Source organism: Electrophorus electricus, chromosome 7 (genome assembly GCF_013358815.1).
Source record: "Electrophorus electricus isolate fEleEle1 chromosome 7, fEleEle1.pri, whole genome shotgun sequence".
Classification (NCBI taxonomy): Eukaryota; Metazoa; Chordata; class Actinopteri; order Gymnotiformes; family Gymnotidae; genus Electrophorus; species Electrophorus electricus.
In genome coordinates, this window is record NC_049541.1 from 17591124 (window position 1) to 17611763 (window position 20640).

At 42.7% G+C, this 20640-nt stretch overlaps 1 long non-coding RNA gene across 2 annotated transcripts in view; it reads right to left on the reverse strand.

Moving 5' to 3' along the window:
• LOC113583761 overlaps nucleotides 1–20358 on the reverse strand; it is a 40479-nt gene extending 20121 nt beyond the window's left edge. Inside the window, exon 1 of one of the 2 annotated variants that reach the window (XR_003411334.2) lies at nucleotides 19942–20358. This is a non-coding gene — a long non-coding RNA (uncharacterized LOC113583761). Of the gene's footprint in view, nucleotides 1–3276; nucleotides 3527–19941 lie in introns of those variants that run through there. The other variant, XR_003411336.2, reaches the window with a different exon arrangement.
• Between the last annotated feature and the right edge of the window lie 282 nt (nucleotides 20359–20640).

The window sequence follows — 20640 nt, forward strand, 5'->3', positions numbered from 1 at the left end:
GGCGACTCCTTTACCAACCGGTTCCTTTCAAATGTTTATTCATCTGTTACCATGGAGACATGAACATAGTTGTACATAATTTTTTGCAACACAAAACACATAGTGTTATTAATATTTTAATTCAGCCTGATTTTAACTGTACTGGCTGCAGGCTTTAATAATGACACAGCGTATGTATGCTAGCCTCTGAATATATCCAAGTGTACTGGGAAAAGCAACAGTAACTGTATTCACTATCTGTACATGAAGAACCACTGTGTGTGTGTGTGTGTGTGTGTGTGTGTGTGTGTTTGAATCCATGTGTGAGCATAAACATCTTGACTTTGCTATTCAGGAAACAAATTTGAAAAAGATCTGTTCAGATTTTAAGCAGACCTGTGCTTGTTTTCCCTCTCTCACACACGCACACACACACACACACACACAGGTGACTGAGGTGCAAAGATGTTACATGTTTTCCTACCACACAGTACATCAGCAGTTTCTGCCCTTGTTTTCCTACAATGCCTATGAATACTTTATCATTTCTATAGCAACATGTCATCATTTAGGGCAGCTGACACCTTACACTAACACACATCTTACACTTATCCCCCATAAAGGAACTCACTGCTCCTGGTATGAACTATTATTAAACCCTGCACAAGATAATATTTATAGGTATTCTGCGTCAGTCTATGTAAAACATGGATCTATTGGCTGAAGAAAACAGTTTACATCTTTTTAAAAATATTTTTAGCTTCTTAACAGCAAACCACAAGACCAGACATCAATGCCATTCACATCCAAGCTGACACAGTCAGGGATATGTGGTAGTCCTTCACACAAAAATTCCACATGTGACGTGTGCGTGGCACTGCAACCTGTATATACAGCTTAGCAATTTCAAACCTGTTCTTTTGACAACAGGCAGCAAAGCGCAAAGCAGCAGCCCAAAAACCCTGGAACTTTTCTTTACAGGAAGGAGGTGAGCACTGGGTAGTCAGTGCCTGGGAACGTTTGGTCAGACAGAGAGGCAGACCCAACTGGCCTGCAGACGCAGACGGAGGCTAGTGGCTGCTCACGACCTGCCGGACCTGTGGAAAGCTCCAGCCGGAGCCCACCTGGTTCAGGCCTACTCTGGCCAATGGGAACCAACCATCTCCCTCCGTTCACCTCCCCTCTGGCTGTGTCCGCCTGCAGTGACGCCTTTGGGGCCAGTGTGGCCCGTAATAACACCTGCCTTTAGAATACTTCTCTCTGACTGGCTGTGTGCTGGCCTAATGGAGTCATTAAGAAGTTGTTAATAAGCCTCTTGCTGCTAAGTGGTCTTGCTGTACTTGGAGAAATGACACCATGCACCACACATATACAAACACATGTATCTATGCATGCACAGACCCCCCCCCCACCACCACACACACACACACACACACACACACACACACACACGCACACACACACACAGACAAACAAAGAACCTATTCTCAATCAGTTCAAGAGTGACTCAGTTGCTGTAATGGCTTATGACGTCAGGAGTTCGAGGTTTAATACCTGCAAGAACAGCCCCTAGAACATTTTCATGAGATAAAGAAACTCAGGTTTCAACTGTTAAAACAATAACCTCACCTGTGGTCCCTTACCAGACACTCCACACTACCATCTTATGGTCAGTTTTGGAACTGCATGCTTAGACTTTCTCAAAATTTGATGTAGGGAACATTGTTAAAAGTCAAATAGAGCCCTTGGAAGGCCTTCGTTTGTGAACAGACAAATTGTATCAATGAAAAAAACTGTTCCCTTGAGCATGACCCAAAAAGGGCGTCCATGTTCCGAGTCTTACCTTTTCATATGTAAATGATCACGGTCTGATACGATTAACTTCAACCGCTGTCTCAGGAGTAAGAATACTCAGCTGTGCTTCTGCTATTCTCAACCACAGAGGCCAGCACTGGGTACAAACTAAAAATCCATCGCCCACCTTTGGCACTAGACCAATCATATTTACCCTGACATTCTGACCAGGTCTAGTATCTGTTTTTTTTGCACTGGCCAAAGTGTCCATCGCTGCAGAGTACAGACAGAAAGGCCCACGCATTTCATCCTCTCCCCTGCAATCGACACGTGAAGGGTTACTGTGACATTTCCCCCATGAAACTTGTTTTTGCGTGCGACTCCGGGCGTATGCGCTGGGGAACATTGTGTTCTAGAGGGCCGCTTTACGGCGGCCGGCAACTCTGCCAAAGAATGTGTTCTCTGGCATCAGGTCCACAGTGCCTGCACCACCTCCAGGCTCTTCCCCTGTTCCAATCATCTCCAGCTACCAACTCCTTACCTCACCATTACGCACTCTCTCTGGCCACTTTCCTTCTTGCTCTCTCTCTCTCTCCCTCTCTCTCTCTTTTATGAACTAACCATCGTCTTGTTTTCTCCTGTCCAGAACGCTCACCTTCACCAAATCTGTTTAGAGAACATCCTCCTTAAAATTCACCTGCATTACCCTTTGCACCCAAACATAATAAATAAATAAATAGAACCACCACTTTAATCACCCATTTGTCTCATGAGAAAAGTACATTCTCAGAATGACAGCTGTGAAGCCTCAATTTCTTATTAGAGCTTTCTCGGTCTGAAAGGTGTCAGCAAAATGAGTTACAGAATTATGAGTATTTGTTTCACATAATTTTGAAGGGGGCCTTGGTCCCCGGAAACCCCAGCCGACACATCTCTTTCCTGAGAAAAAAGGTAAAATCCCCGCAGGAGGTCTGGCATGAAGCCAAGAACACAGCTCCAACCACAAGGACACTTGATTTGACTGACACAACATGTGACCAATCGTAAGATAGTCATTTCTAAACTAGCCTAGTGCGGCAGGTCCCACCCTTCCTGTGCTGTTTTGACTGTGCACGCTCTCTTTACCACACACCCGCAAGTACGCTCACAAACACGTTTATCTATACCACCGCTAGATAAGTCAGACAGAAAAGGCCCATCTAAAGCTTTGCCATTTGAAGCAGCATGGATACTATGACCTGATCTGCAGGTCATAGTACTGACCAGTCACAGCCACTGAAAACTCTGAACAAAAAGTACTTCAAGTACAAACAGGCCCATTGTAGCTCACTCAGAATGTATATTAATTATCTGAAAAAAAAAATTACATATGGCATTAAAGTTGAAGTTCAGACAGAAATATAATTCATTGACCCATCTGCATGTGCGTGACAAAGAGAAGCAGCGAGAGGGAGCGAGAGAAATGTATAAATATAGAGAGAAAACCAAAGAGTGTGTACTCACTTGCAGCTATCGCTTCATCGCTGTGTCAGATCTCATTAATGTCTCGCTGTCTAACTCTCAGAGCACGGTAACGGGCAGGAGAACATGTGCGCTCTGTGCAGCTCTTTCACTCTCTTATACTGAGCTCTTACTTCTCCTTCACTCTTTCTTTTTCTCTCTCACCGTCTCTACCCCTCAAATGCGAAGTCGCAACTCCCTGTATCTATTTTTCCCACTAATGAAACTAGTACATGACTAACACACACACACACACACACACACACACACACACACACACACACACACACACCCACACCTCTAGTGCAAGTTAAACTATACTCTCCTAAACCTCAAAGTCCTGGGTTTGCTTCATCACCTGTGGCCCAATGATTCATTCTGCTTGCACAATTTGGCAGAACAGGCAGATTCACAAACAATACCACGCCCCCCCCCCCCCCCCCCCCCCCCCCCCCCAAAAAAAAAAAGTAAAAAAAAAAAACAACAAAAAAAACAACATGTATGTAATCATGTAATCATACACACACACACAAATAACAACACAGCAAACAATAATAACTTATTCTGGTTGTACCTGTGCAATGACAATAAAGAAAGTGAGATCTTAATTCAAGAGAAAGAGAAAAGAGATTTGGAAAATTTAGTTTTCCCCAGTTCTTATCTACTCTTTTTCCTTTATTTTTGAACAAATGCAACGCACTGGCAAATTTGTTCAACCTCCAGGTCCTATCGTATCTGAAGTGCTACCAATGGAAGTCTTTTCAGAGACTGTTTTCAGCTGCCTCTGTACCTATGCCAGCCAATATCCTGCTATCAACAGTTCACTGAGATCAGCGTGCGTGTGTATGCGTGCGCGCGTGCGTGCATGCGTGTATGGTGTAAGGTATTTTGCCAATAAATATGATCCTTTTCCTATTAGAAAATGTGTTGGAAAAATGATGGTGACATATTATAACAGCATCAATAATGATGACGACAACAAGAACAGCAGCAGCAAGTAAACAAAGTCTCTGAAGGTTTGGTCATGCATCTGGGGTGTCTGGAAGGCACCAAATTGTTACTAAGGAATAGGTCTTGTTCTTCCCATAAAAAAACCTGTTTATATCCTAAAGCTTTTTTTTTTTCTAACACTATTACTAGTGAAATGAAGAAGGCAGTTTCTTGAAAGAGAGAGACAATATCTGCAGGCAGTACTGTGTAAATCATGGTCCTCGATGTCAGCTTGTCTTAAGCTTGCATGGTTTATTCTGTGTTTAGCAAAAGTCCAAGTAGATTAACAAAGCATATCAATTCATTCAGTATCTAAAATGATAGCCCTTCTATTATGAATGAGTGCCTTCATGTAGACTTTTAGAATCAACACTACTCTTCATTAAATAGTATATAAAGTCTGTAAATGCTTTGCTTTCAGAAATGTATGCATTACAATTTTTGCCATAGGCAACTCACTATTCTAAAAATGACTGTTTAAGTTTTTACATAGCTGTGCTACATGTGATAATCAGTACACCTTTACCTGGGATGCATGCACACTGAAATTTGATAAGTGCGATAATTTTACAGATTCTTAAAAATAATCTACAGTAGGTTAAATATGTGATGTCATTGATGTCTAACCAATTTACCAACACAAGCATTCTTCCTTGACTTTATAGATCATATTTAAATAATGACTTATTCAGAAAACATGTAGAATAAAATGCAAGCACACTTTTTAAGAACATGCACTTTTCTGTAAAATACAGTATTATTTGGAAATAAGTTTTTTAAATAGGTCATTTGTCCTTATCCTCACATAAAATATGTGCTATCATCCCACAAAATAAGAGTAAACTTCAAAAAATAAAATGTTCAAAAGCTACGTTAAACATTTCCAATGGGTTGAATAAATGATAGATATGCTGTATTATTTGTCATTATCAGAATGTTTGGCAACATTTCCACCACATACTCTCTGTGAGATTATGAGGCTTAGATGTAACCTAATGATCAGGGTACAGAGAGTTTCCACCAGTTCCATCACATTCCATCACCTGCCACTTCAGTGGTAATGGCACAAAGAAATAAATGATGTAAGAAGACAACACAAAGCTTACAAGGAGGTAAGTAATCTTTCAAATAAATATAATAAATCCCTATTAATAAAATATTTTCTAAAATAAGAATTTGACATTTGAACTGAGTATCTGAATATAACAAATGTGATTAATAAAATATTAAACACAAAAACATGCTACAGAAACGAAAGATAAAATCTCCTTATCTCAAATGTATTATATACAATCTTCTACTAGCCAGCTTAAAAAACAGAAAAAAATAGAGACATCCATTTTTTGCCAGTAGTTTGTGAATAATTCATATGTGTGATTTATCTGCAGGTTTATGTGTTCGTGTGTTTAAGCAGATGCTTTGCAGTAAATCTACTTGTAAATAATCTCCTGCCTCTTATCTCCCTCTTTTTCTCTCCTCTCTCTCTCATCACCATCATCTTTATCACTCCACCCTTCCCCCTCGGGGTCATTACCCTCTTTGGGGTGTTCTTGTCCTCCTCCGACATACATTCAACCACAGAACCACACCTCACAGACACACTCAAATACATGTACACCCAAACGGTCACCCATCCATAAACACACACATACCCAAAAAACAAAAAACAACAACAACAAAAAAAACATACCACAGAACCATTATATACCGTAATACCCCAATGTACTGTTTGCAGTGTCCACATATACTGTACATATAACTTTAAGCAGATTTTCAAAGTTCCACTTGCTCTCATGTATCACAGCTTCAACTAAACAGAGTGACAGTTAGGGAGTTTGTGTGTGTGTGTGTGTGTGTGTGTGTGTGTGTGTGTGTGTGTGTGTGTGTGTGTGTGAGAGCATGAGAGTGAGAGAAAGAGAAAAGTTCTTCATATTAGCACAGTACAATAGTACACCAAGTCAAATGCAAACTAGAACATTATGAGCTGTAACAGATGCGGGTCAAAGATCCAATAAAAAGCTTAAGCTGCCCTCATGCTTAGCTAGACCATGTGTATGACGTGTATTATGGTTTAACAGGACGCGTAAACTGTTTCCAGTTAATGAGGGGTTAGGTGGTGGAAGAGGTGGTCAGTAGTGACTTTGCAAACATGACCACAATTCTGAAGAGTAGGACCTCTCAGTGATGAGAGAAGATGAGAGAAGCCAGGACACACGCACATGACCGTTGACTACCGTTAGTGTGCAATGACTAGATGCAGTTTCTGATTGAGTGGGTAGCAAGATGTCAAAATGATTTTAATATCAAACACTCAACACTGCGGTGTGCGCTAGAGCCCCATTTAGCATACAGGAGTTCAGTATTGGTGGGTTATTTTGCTCTGACTCGCCAAGGTGCTTCTGGAGTGACGTGGCAGTTCAAACATGCTTGTGCTGCATCTCAATGTTGTTTTTACTTCTGTGTTGTTTTCGGTTTCCCTGAAAAATTCAGTTTACCTTTAGTTAGCTTTCATTGAGCATGTTTGTCTTTCAGATAGTTTTCAAAGCATTTAATTTTTTATGTATGTATTTTATGTGTTTGCTTTTGACTTCAGTAGCAATAGAACAATATCCAGACTATTTGCAATATCCAGCAAATAAATTACTGGATACACACTCTATCAGCATGTTTATGTCACATCTTCTCTCAACAGGAAAATATCAGTAATGGATTAGTAATGAACCAGGAATAAACCATCTTTTCAAATACTATTTCACTTCATTTGCAGTGTCACACACTTGGTTCTGAATTTCACATATTCAGTGTATCTCCATGGAAATCGGTGTGCTGGCTATTTATGGAGCTTTTGAATGCAGTGAGAGCAGGGAAAGGAAAGAAAGAACTCCAGTGAGTGGATGGAGCCGACTGAGCAACAGGTGTGCCACTAATTCCTGCAGAGATGTTCACCGGTTAGTCCCGTTGGTGTCTGTGGCTATATATCCTTAGTAAGGATGCCCCGGAGCAGACAGTAGCCCAGGTGGCCATGGACACCTCTCCGTCCAGCATGCTTCACAGCTGAGGCAGTGCGCTCCGAGTGCCTGCTCTGGTTGTTCCTTATCCCCACTAATGGCTTCCTATCACGTTATCAGATGTCTGGCTTCACAGCGCCTGTCTGCAGGGCTTTGTTGCAGAACTCTGCATGATCCTGTCTATACAGTTTAGAGTACTGCAAACTTGTCTTCCTTTTTACAAGGAAAACATGGGTAGTTGGTAGTGGAGCTTTTGTAATTGTAACTGAATTCCATGCACCTCTTTGTAATTTCAACTTTATTTGTTTTATTATGACTTTGATGATCGTTGTGTTGCAGCTGTTTTCCTTGCCGGCCAGGATTTTCATTGTTTTGCTGTGTCAGATTTATGGTTCATGTTCTTTGGCTTCTGAATTACTTGGTTTTCACTCATACTCAGGTCTGTGTGTAGGATTATGACTATGGTCTTCATAGGCAGTAAAAGCTTGGGTTTGAATATAGGGAGGGTGATTTATTCGATTCATTTAAATAAATTTTTTAACATGATTTTCAAAATGTGGTGATGAGCATTTAGTATTTAGGGCAAATGCATTCTCATTATCCTTAATACAGTCCATAGTTTTATTTTCCATTATTTCTGTTTTTCACTCATGTTGTTAGTCTTTGTACAGCCTTTGTATTGTAGTTCTGTATTCTGGTTATGTTTCTTTGTTCGACCCCACTGGCTTTTCAATCTTGCACTGTCATGGACACTGATTATGGATTTTTTCCCCTAATAAATGTCACTCAACTCAGTGTAAGTGTCTGGCCTAGATTCTTGCCACTTTACAAGGATACATTTTTCCCATAGGAAATGGATTACACTTTACTCATTGTTTTAACTAGCTCAGTATCACTTCAGTAGGTGAGTGACGTGACATATTTGCTTTCAAAAATTTAAAAGAAATAATGTATGTTTGAACAAAAGCAGCAAACCCAGCAGATTTAACCTATATAGATCAGCACCCTACTCCACAAAGCAACTGGTATACGTTTAGTATGTATGTATATTCCTCTGCTTCTTGACAAAGATCATAATTATTACCCTCAAGTCTTTTAATTAAAAGTACTAATTTTGTAACTTTGTTACTTTTGTGACCTGGTGATCAATACCAACTTTTGTGTGCCTTGTATTTACTTTGTGTCCCTCTACAACTATATGTTCTATAGTTGTTTCACTGTTCCAAAGACAATGACACATATTAACCTACCTGCCTATAAATTGTCAGTAATAAAGGTGACCTTTCCTTCACTTTATGTTTTTTTTTTATTAATAAAATCTGCTTGAGTAGAGAATGGTTGAGTTTCCCCTTTCTTGTCGTGGTAGGATAGTAAAGCTTGAGGTGATGACACACAGCAGATACTGACATCTAAACATTTAGCTAAAGCAGAAAAAGATTCAGGCTCTGCCTTGATGGAAGGATAGAGGTCTGCTATTCTTGCATATGTCACAGAACAGATGAGTCATGGAGTCTAAGTGTACTTTGTACTCTTAAGACGAAACATAACCCAATATGTTTATACTGTGATGACATTGCATAATCAATAGCTTCAGCGGCTTATAACATCTACGCCTGGTCTGGGTTCGAAACGGCACTATCGGGCAGCCGTTGAAGGCTTGGCATGGGGAGTGGACGAATGTGTAGACCTTTAACTGCCTGCGCAAGAGAGCGGTGTGTGGCCTGGGTACCACTCATTCTCAAAGCTCCACTTGTTTTCAGCATTTCACAACTCTTTCACAAAAGCAGAGAGCCATATAAGGCAATGATGCTCCCTCCCTCTCTCCCTCCCCCCTCTCCTTTACATCCCCCCCCAGCTTGTATCTCCATCTCTCCTCTCTCTCTCTCTCTCTGCTGTAAAACAGCCATGTTTGATGGACCTCTGTAACAGGGGAAACATGGTGAAGTTTATTGCAAAATGACTCATGCACGCCTACCCAGACGCTTGACCTCCGACAGGTGTGCTATGACGATCGAGCCCTACGGAGAAATATTGCGGCAAAATGACCCAGAACTTTCACCCAATCCTGTGCTGCTACATCGAGGCTGTCAGCCCGAAGGCCCTGCCCATCAAAGTTGCCAATAAGAATAAGAACTAACTGACATCCGCTGAGTGAACGTGGCATTCAGTGAGCCCTAGATAAACGACATTTAAGACTGGAGCGGACTTCCCATGCCAGCCAGCAGCTCCACTGTCTTTCTCAACTTTCATTTACCTTACTGACAGACAAAAAAAGTACACGCGCAGAGAGAAACAATCCCGGGCTAATACTGCCAGTAGTCACCATGACTAAGGCGTTTCTCAGTTTGATGGTGCTTCCTTCTGTGACTAATCTTTCACCTTTTAACTCTGAACTCAGTACATGGAGTGCAGAGAAATGGGGCAGTGATTGACTGATATGGGTTTTCATTGGCCGACGTTGATATTTAGAGAGCAGGCACCTAATGTCTGATATATAATACCAATATCGTTTTTTGTTGTTGTTCATCTGATAAAATCAATTTAATAATAATAACAAATAGGACAGGAGGACGTGTGACAAGAATGTGTTTTCAGAATGGTGTGTCTGTGTGTGTGTTACATTGTTAAAAAGACAACTAAGGACAACTAAGGACTATGTACCTTTGAAGCTAAAGCCAAGAAGGACATGTCCTGTAACCTGTATGTCCTACCCTACCCTGCCATACATTCATACGCATGAGAGATGCAGATAGGTACAAACAAATATACCCCATCTGAGTGCTCACACCCAGACACACACAAAACACAAAGTCCCCCTCCATTACACGCACACAAGCATAAATGTTTCACTATACTGCACGCAGATCCTCGACATACTTGTTGGCTGCTGGCGCAAATAGTCATGAGATTTATTTAGAGGAATGAATGCACATTAACAAGTTGCTTGTTAAACTATCAAGGCAAAAATACAAACACTACAGACTTATTATCGTCTTCAGTCATACCCCAAGACAAATAAACGGTGGCACTACTTTATGACAAGCACACGCAAACGCATTTGGCCCTGCAACTCACACTTGAACACTGCAGTGCTGAGCTCTGTGGAAGATTCTCTATAATCCAGATGAGTAGAGGAGTCTCACCTCTCCCGGAGGCCACTTCCTTACTGATGCCAATTAGTTATTTGTATGGAACTGTTTTATAATGGTATGGCTATGAGGCTGAGGTGTAGCACTTCATTAGTTTATGGTTGAACCACACACTCGTGGTTCAAGAGTGTGTGTGTGTGTGTTGTGTTGCGTGTGGATTGTATATGCACACACGCATGTGTGAGGACAGTGCCGTTTTTAGACCTCAGTGTTTAAGCTGAAGCCCTGTGGTGTCAGAGGCTGCTCCTAAAAACCAGGGAAAAAAGGGCTTCACTTATCCCAGGCAGGGCAATGACAAACACACTAGCAACCACGCAGGCATCTGGGGAGTATTAAAAGACAAATATTAAAAGACAGTTTTGTGTTAATTCACACATGATAAAAGGGGGGAAGCAGCACAAGTCCATTACCCATCCAGAGAGAGAAGGGAATCCCTGCATTCCAAAGCCTAGCAGGTCTCATGGAAGTTAGTGGTGTGGTGTGTGTGTGTGTGTGTGTGTGTGTGTGTGTGTGTGTGTGTGTGTTTGTGTTTGTGTCTGTTAGAGAGAGAGAGGGAGAGAGAGAGAGAGAGAGGGAGGGAGTGAGAGATAGAGACAAAGTGGAAAGAGGAGCCTGAATGTGTTTGGCTACACTGTTAGGATGTATCTTCCTCTCCCTCCAGGTTATTGTCCTTGTGGACATAAAATGTAAAGGTACAGATTCTGGTATAGGTGACCTTTTATCTATTTGTATATATGCAGATACACTTGGGATTTTTCACACGCATGCAATTGTGTGTATGGAGGAGGGGAGGCTCTGCTCTCTGCACAATACAACTTCATGGGATTGTAAGGTTAAGCATGAAACATAAAAACAACCATGCTCTTACCTCTAATTGTAGCAAAAATGCAAACGCACACATACAAACACATGCATAGGCTACTTCCATTTGTTACCTAATGAAGTGCCAAGCCTCCATTCCATAACCATGCAGTTAAAAAATAACTGCAATTTAATAAAAGCCCAGAGGACTCAGGTAGAAAGACAGCATATCTCACTGAAGACCAGAGCAGCGGTGCCCTCTAATGGTAATACCCTGTATCACAAAAATACATGGCTTGGAACAATTTCCTATACTGAAGGTAAGGCACACATTTCAGCAGGTGCATTTTAGAGTCCTTATACCAGTATTTGCTATGGAAATTAAGCCGATGACATTATTTCAATACAGATAGCTTTGTCATCCCTTACTGGGGGAACAAGATGGCTTCTCGCAGATGAGAACAGCAGTGGCTTAGAAGGCTAATAATTTGGAGACATGTGACACTGAGACCATGAGACAGATGGTTATGTAACATATATCCATATATCATGAGCTGAGGAAGGGAGAGTCCATAAAAAAGAAAGAGGATGAGAGCAAAAGAGAACGGCTGAAGTGAACCCAGACAAAAACACACAGCATTAATGACGTTATTGCACAATTCTCATCCTTTTCCAGCAGAAGAGCCTGGGCTCTTCCTAGTTCTGCATCTCATCATCCCTCTTTATGCCATACGGTGCCACCAGGGTCAGGCCAATGCCAGTTTAGTTCTCCATGCCCCCATGTGCCCTGCTGGGCTACACAGTTTTGGCCACTACTTAGAGAGTGACACGGTGTGAAGAGAAGACTGAAAGAAAGTGCAAAAGAGAAGGAGAGAGAGAGGAGGCTACTGAAGAGCAACACCAGAACTGTCACAAATAACTCCTTCCACCCACTCAAAGTGCACATACACACATTCTCTCTTGCACACACACACACAAACACACATGGCATGTAACATTATACTTATACTTTAAAGTTACAGATTATCTATGGTGCAAATATATGAGAGATACATTAAGCATAAACGGATTGATAAGGACAAGAGACTCTGTGTGTGTGTGTGTCTTCAACATAACGAACAGCTCCCACAGTGTATGCCAACCAGCTGCCTACGTGTCTGGCTTGGGGATGGGTCATGTCAAAGGGCTTGCTGGCCGCAATAAAGAAGGTTCTGGAAACTCTAGCTGGAGCCTAGCACGGGCAGTGACGCCACTTCCTCCCATCCACTATGTACTGATCCTGGGCCTGCATTCCTCCCCACTCTTAAAAGCCTAAAAAACGGATCGCAGATCAGCAGTTGTTAGTGTGTTTGGGGCGTGGAGCTGCAGGCAGCCACTAGGGGGAGGCAGGCACACTGCCTGTGCCAAGCTGGAACTGGGAGAATGCACGGTCATGATGACCACACTGCCAGGTCACTGATTGGTGGCGTCAGTGTGGCTGATGTAACAGAATAGTGTGGGCGGGGAGTTGAGCAGCTGAGTTCACTTTTGACTCACAGAAATGTTAAATACCCTGGCTGATATCAGTCAAAAACAGCTGTTTTTTAGAAAAAAGAAGTCTAAATATCTCAAATCTTGAGGTAATTTTGTTGATTATAGCAATAGTTAACTTTAGGCAAGCAACCAACCTGTGAAACAAGATCAGCACTGGTTCCCTAAAACCAATATGAGCATTTGTGTTTGTTTTTGTCAATGTTAAATGTGTTATTTTGCACTATATGTCCTTGATAATCATCACGGAAATCGGCTGTCTGTCTATACTGAAGGGATTTAAAGCATTGTAGACTGCTACAGGATTAAGATGCAATATAAACCTAACTACAGGATTAAGATCATATAAACCATTACAGGATTAAGATCATATAAACCACTACAGGATTTAAAGGCATATAAACATTACAGGATAAAGGCATATAAACATTACAAGCTTTAGAGCATACAGATTTCTATATGAATTTAGACCACTCTGGGTTAAGAGCATGCAGACTGCTATAGGCCTAGAGCACACACATGAGCTTCAGAGCATGTGGAGTCTAGAGGCTTTACGGCTCTACTGTAATGCAGAAAAAGTCCCAGCAACTCACAAGGGAGAATCAGTAAGGTGTCTAAATATGGCGGTCACACCAGGACCATTTTTATCAAATATGGGACAGACAGGCACAAAGAGAGACAGGGAGGAGGGAGAGAAGAGAAGCTCCAGTATACCCATGCTACATGGAGACTCAGCATTTGTCGTAATGGGAGAGTGGCAGAATGTACTCGGTGACTAGCTGTGTGTGAGAATGAACGAACCAACCTCACACCCTGCACCCCCCCCCCCACCCCCCCCCCCCCACCCCCCCCCACCATACACACAAACGCCCTACTCCAACAGTGCTGTGAACAAGCCCACACCAGGCCGTATCCAACATACGGGTCCAACGAGTCCAACTTCAACTGTACGGATGAACATGTACAGCACAAGGCATGTTCACGACTTTGCACCTCCCTCCACAGAGCATGCCACAAACATTCAGACGTTCCACTGAAACCGCAAATTAGGACTGACTATTCAGTGAGGCAGTTCCGTGTAGTATGCTCAATGTTGGCTCCACAGGCCAGGCCTGTGATTACATAATGAACATTTGTACTCGGTCTATTGTGCAGCCACTCCTGTAAACACAAAGTAAGAATTCAGACTCACTGGCCATGCCTCTGATTTACATCTTTGTTCAAATCGCACAGCTGAAATCCAAAATAAGAGAGATTACCTTCATTTGTAGTTTTATATGGATATGCGAAAAAGGGATAACTGTCTTTATAATATACAAGGGCTCCGTATCACCCTGCTGGGGTTTATTTTTGATATGCCCAGCTAGCTGTACATTATCCCACTCATTACATAGCTACAGCAATAATTCACAATAAATACTGGCTATGAATTGATTGTACTAGTTGGTTACAAGGAGAAACAGTCTGTCATAACTCTACAGCTAACAATTGTTGCTGATATCAGACACCCTTTACACAATCTGTCATTCATGAATAACAGATCTCCAAATGCTTGATTGACCAATCACAACATGCCACAGAACTGTGTATGCCACAGAAATGTTTAATAAACATGGAAGTGAAATCACAGGTGCTCTTTAAGCTTCAGGCTTTAAGCAGTCTTCAAGTTCTTTGGGGGCATCTTAACTGACCTGACAGTAACTCTGTGAGCACCAACATTATTGGCTGATTTGGTGGATGGTTGCGGGTGCCATGACTGTTTGGCAGCTGCTTTCAGTTTCCAAGCCATCAGGAAGAGCAAGTGTACTCAAGGTGGTCTCCAGTGGAGAGGTGTATGTGCATCAGGCCCCAGGTGGCAGTAATTATAGTGCTAACAGGGTTTTAGAGTGAAGTCCACTAGCATCCTGCTGGCTGCCCTGATGGATTCCATTTATGTGTTCCAGAACTTTCTTTCTGCCTCCTTGCTTGCCTTGTCTCAATTCACTTATTCTTCACAGAGAGAGAGAGAGAGAGAGAGAGACACTAAGGACAAGAGGCAGAGGGATTTTATGGTTTTAAATATGGGATGAGGCTAGCATTTCCTCTGACTGAGATGACCCAGTGGAATTGACCTGATTTCCATTCGCCCCAGAAGGCCTCATGTTTCAACAAAGCGACCTCACTTCTTGGCTTCTTTCAGGACCGCGGAGATCTAATCAACATTCCACCACACTGAAATTTGTTAATACAAGATCTTCAAATCACCACCTAAACCTCTGCGAGTGTCCAAAAACAATGATGATTCACTGTGGTCCTCAGAGACTGAGAAAACCAGATAATCACTCATTTGGCTACACAACTGACCAATGTTAGAAGAAGAAACGTGTAGCTGGTCATTTTTTATTGCAAGCTTATCAAGGAAAGATTAGCCAAGGTTTGCTAAACAGTACGACAGCCAAGCTATTTGGTCACACAGTTCTCCATCATCAAGGTTACTAGAGCTCCTGCAGAGCTGAATGTAGCAAGTGCAAAGCTCCATGTGGTGGCTATAGTAAATAGCAGCGAGGAGGTGGCGCAGGTCTCCAGCAGACATGCTTGTGTTCCTAACTCTGCTGCGCTAGGTTTCATTGGGGGGCAGGGATGGACTGCCCATAAGGAACATCTTGTCCTCTTTGGTTCGTTGCAATCAAAGCTTCTCCCATTGGTTTCTGCCAAGTCAAGCTTGTGTCATTGCTTTGTGAAAAAGTATCCCCTTTCTGCCGGTCACTTTCAAAGCCGTGGTTTGTCTTTCACACCCACCATTCCCTGCACTTTCCCCTCCCTCTCTCTCCATCTCATTTTCTGTGTTACACACACATACAAATACTCACAAGCACGCACACACACGCAAACACAAGCTCAGTCTTGATAGATGTGGTTTGGAGTAGGTGGAGAGGAGTGTCCGTGGAGAGTTGCTCTTTGTCAGGGGTATCCTGAGTGATATGTGATTTCGCACTGACTGGAGCCTGTGCCAGGTGCGCATTCCTCTCCCATTCAGCACTTTGGGAACGGAGGACTCGCTACTGGAACTGGGCACAAATACCCTCCACCCCCAGGCCAGCCCTCCTGCCGGCCTTCCCCAGGCTGGGTGAACATGGAAGTCTGTTAATGCTAGACTCCCTGCTTTAACCCAGCCAGTCAGACTCTGGTGTCTGACAGAGCAGGGAACTATGAAGCCCCCGGGGTGGGTTGGGAGGTCTGGTTTATAAAAAAACTGGGCTTTAGAAAAAGGAGAGCTAATGAGTTTAAGAGCAGTTCATGAGTACGTTTTCTACCATTCCCATCTTATTACTGACTTCCATATTTAGATTTACTTCTCTGTGTTTCGATCCATCTCTGGCTCATCTTACTATATACTACCTCCCTCTTTTTTGCCCCCGATATCTCTCTCTCTCTCTCTCTCTCTCTCTCTCTGCAGTGGGGTAATGGCGGCAGCTTCTGCTCCTGCGTCATTACTCACTTCCCTTCTGTCCATCCTCAGATGTAAACACACAGTCACATGGGAGCAGCAAAATCATGACCACACAAACTGCCTCCAGTGGTATCACAGCTGAACTTACACACGCTACCCCACCCCACCCCCAAAGACACACACTCACAAATACCCATAAAGAAGCTACGAGTCAGAGTAAATGCCCAATAATAAATCTGCTATTGTTTTTAAGAATACTGCAGGTGAATCTTCAAGCCTTTGTGCTCCCTCTTGCTTTGCGTAGTTATGACGCTTGTAACACTAATCACATTTTGCCATGCTTGACGTGAGAGGCAGCCTTTCAGAGTGGCCTATTTTGAAAGAGGAGCTACAGTACAACACATAACGACAGACACGTAATGCCGCATGCATGACACACTTCCTTTACCAATTCGAATTCACCTATACACAAACATACACAACTTTGAATACAACTACAACAACTATATGTGGAGCCTGCTTCCCACAGCCTGCCTCCTTTTATGCAGACAAGAGATATTAGCATGACAAACACTAAACAAAATGAATTAACAAGAGACATCGGTAGATTGTTTTCTCCAGGAAATCACACACACACACACACACACACACACACACACACACACACCACACACACACACTTTAGGGCCATTTCTGTTCATGGTAAGACTCCCTTTTCTTTCTGAGAATGTTTTGTTTTGAGGTTCCCAGAACAACATTTGCATCATTTGCTACGCCACTGTTGACTCATCAAAACTCTAAGTAGCTTACAGCAAGGCAGCTGGAACCGGGTGCATTTTATGAACTGAAAGGCACATGAAACTGCGGTGCGCAGTTTGACTGTTCTTACAGACCTCTAGACTATGCGGGGTGGGGGTAGAACGGCAGCTAGAGAGGCAGAGAAGCTGTGTGAACATGGTAGCAGATGATCAGATGCTGCTCTTCCAGACAGCAGGGCTGGAAATATGCCATTAGGGTTGTGGATGCCTCACAGTCAATGTGTCTATCATTACTGCTGCTGTAACTCTGCTGCTGACGCACAAAACGATGTCTGTTTGTTTTCAGGCACATTTACACGCACGCACACACACGGCTATAGCCATGGCAATCATCCATGCTGTCACGTTGCGGCCCCGCCCCCTCCTCAAACGTCTTCGAGTGTTCGTCTGTGTTGCCACGCCCTCTCGTGTCGTCCACCTGTTCTGTATTATGTGTAATCGTTTTGAGTGTATATATGTCTCATGTGTTGTAATACGTGTTGTCGGTGTTTGAAATGTGCATAGCTAGTGTGTGTTGCCTTATATGTATCATTCGTGCATGGAATAAACGTTTGTTTAATCATGCCTCTTCCCCGCATCTTGTTTACCTCGAGACGTCACACATGCGTCGGGCAGCACTTGGTTCATTTCGGATAAAATGTTAAATCTCATTGTTGTTCACTGCGTAGAGGTGTGTGAACTCATCTGAGTAATTAACACCAGAGCAGAAATAATTTCTCAGGGCCTACTGATCCACTTAATCAGATCCAAGACAGCACAATTCCTATCTGCCTATTCCCATAAGTGGCCACAAACCTGCTTGCCTATTAAGTTTCTAAAATTCCAGTGAATTTGAACAGTGTGTTTACAGAGTGCAAAACACTAGGAAATCCATCACTGAGTCATTCTGATGTCATTTAAACAAACATATGTTGACGCAACCAAATTGAACGTTGCGGCTAAAACAGGCCTTTGGTTAGCTTGTTTGACAGAGGAAACACAAAACCTACTTCCTGTCCTTAGCCCCAGTGTCTTTTTTTATGAATGATGTCATCTTAATCCCGATGTGCTTGACCACACAAGTGCCCATGAGCCTTTAACGACTCCGCACTCTGGGTAGCTCAAACGACGCCCTACATTACAGTGACAGCGACCAAGAAGAGGCTGTTCGGCACCTGAACACATTTCTGCCGTAAACTTGGTATAATGGATGACACGGTTTGTGCCACCGTTTGTTTATCGTGCTACTCGTTGTTTATATTTGAGACTTGGATTAAACCAATCCCGTACGAGTTTTGTAAACTAAAATATATGTATCAAGTGAATTACCTTTCAGCATTATTAACGATGTTTTAGTCTTTCTTTTAAGACCGTAGTAAGTGCACACAATATCTGATCTGCACCATCCTTTGACTAAACGCTCTAAACTGGAACAGCTGCGCACCGACCTACTTCAAGAGAACAAGGAACAACAACTTGGCTTCCACTTAGGTTTCGCTGTAGGTCGGTGATTTAGGCATAGCGAAATGTATATCACCTACCTGTTTTAACCCTTACGTCCTCTTTGAGCTGTCTGTTTTGCTTTTCTGACCGACGCGGCACTCAACCTACGTGTTGCGCGTTCTCGCCACTTCGTCGTGCACGATCAGGTTGTCAGGTGCTCCGCTGCTTTCGTCAAGCGCTGTCCCAGCACAATGTAGTGGCGTCGTTTGTTATTGCCAAAGTCATGACTTTGTTTAAAAGAGACGTCGCATAGCCTATATACTGTCACGTCCGTAAACAAGTGGCTGTTCGCTTATTTCCACATTTGGTCTAGACAGTTTGTTTAGCATTTAGTGAATTGTGCGATGTATGGAGCCTAGTCTATAAACCGGACTACAACCATTGACAAGTTGACTTGATAGGCAACACTTTGAAACGAGCTGGCAGGCCTAGTCAGAGGAATTTAAAATGATAAGATGTTGTAGGCTAATTGCAACTATATAATGACAAAATAGGGATAAGGAATTGACAACAAAGTTTCCAAATGTATTTTATAGATCAGATTTTGGCTTACAGCGTCACAACAAAATGAACACGTCTTCAGATGACAACCTTTACACTTTGAATTTTAAAAAGGCGACGACATTTTCAAATGTAGGCTATATTCATATAATTTTAAAAAAACATACATTTTTTGCACCTTGTCATCAAGTCACGTCTCGTCGCTTTCTAGCCAGAATCTACTATTTCAGTCTAAGGCTCACATTAACCGATTTCGATTCCGCTTTATCTTGTGTAATGATGACGCTGGTACTGAAAAACAGCGCAACTTATGAAAAGTGCGTCTCCGCAGTACACGGTTCAAGTCATGTATGATTATATAAACCACAGTGCTTTTAAATACATTATCGTTAATGAAAACTATAGAATTCGACTGTCGCCATGTCAATTTCTTTAGGCTGTAGGCTATTTAAATGTATACCGTAGCGTACATAGCCTACAGTTGACATCCTCTGGTAACTACGCACTTAGGGGGCGTGCGGTTCTTCAAGAGAACTGTAGTTATAGCTCGAGGTTTAACACAAAACATCATGCAACTCAACAGTACAGCCCACAACAAACAGGTTTGCGAGGCTGTAACCCAGCAGTATCAACTCATCGTTAACCCGAACTTTGAATTTTAATCTGCGCAACAGAGCTTGGAATGCGGACGTTGGCAGAGACAGGGTGGAAGAGCCATGTGGCAATCAAATATCTCCTCTTAGCAACAAGAACTCGTTGCATTTTCGAATGAATGTTGGAATAGCTTGGAGCGCATTTTGCACGTAGGGTTCATCGATGCTGTGAGGCAGACTCAACATATTCTCAAAGCCGAAATATTCTTTGATCGAAGCCCACACCTGCGTGCCAATACGCAAAGAGTGTGCGGCAACAGTCCAGCTGCGTGCCAACCATGTGAAACTAAAAATAACTTTACTTACTGTTGCGGTTCCATGTCCTAGAGAACTGTGCGAAAGCTTTCGTTAAAGTCTTTATGGGCGGCAGGTGCAATCTACATAGAGAAGTCCCACCATCGCCATCAAGTGCGTTGCAAATACCACAGCTGTAGCTCGACTCGACTCGACTCGCCGCGATTCTGATGACCGAGAATGTAGTTTTTGGCTAGCCATTGCGTAGTTTGAAGGTCTTGTCTCGTAGCCAGGGGCACCCTCCGCTCTTCTGTTCGCTTTTCATCATATCATGTCCATCATGTGACGGTGCAGCCTTCCTCAATAGGAACTTTAAAGGGACCTCCCACGTGACTGGATCCTTGCTCAGTCAGTGCAAGTGGGACTCTGCGCTCGGCATTTTATTGGCCGGGATGTGGTTGATGTGTTTTAACAGGTCGCCACAGATATTCCGACATGTGGCCATCGCGTGCGGTGGATTAAGGCTACAACGGAAGCACGCGTAACGCCCCCCCACCTCCCAACAACACCCCAACTTCTTACCAATGCTGACTTCACAGCTATTATAGCGATTATATGCAACCAACAGGCAATGTTAAGCGAATTTTTTGCTTCCAGTAACATTTTGTCAGCTATGATAATACTACGGGGAAAATAGTGTGTTTTACTACATTTATGTAAATACACGGTGTTAATGCACTGCAGTAGGCCTAGGAGGAGGACTGGAGCTTT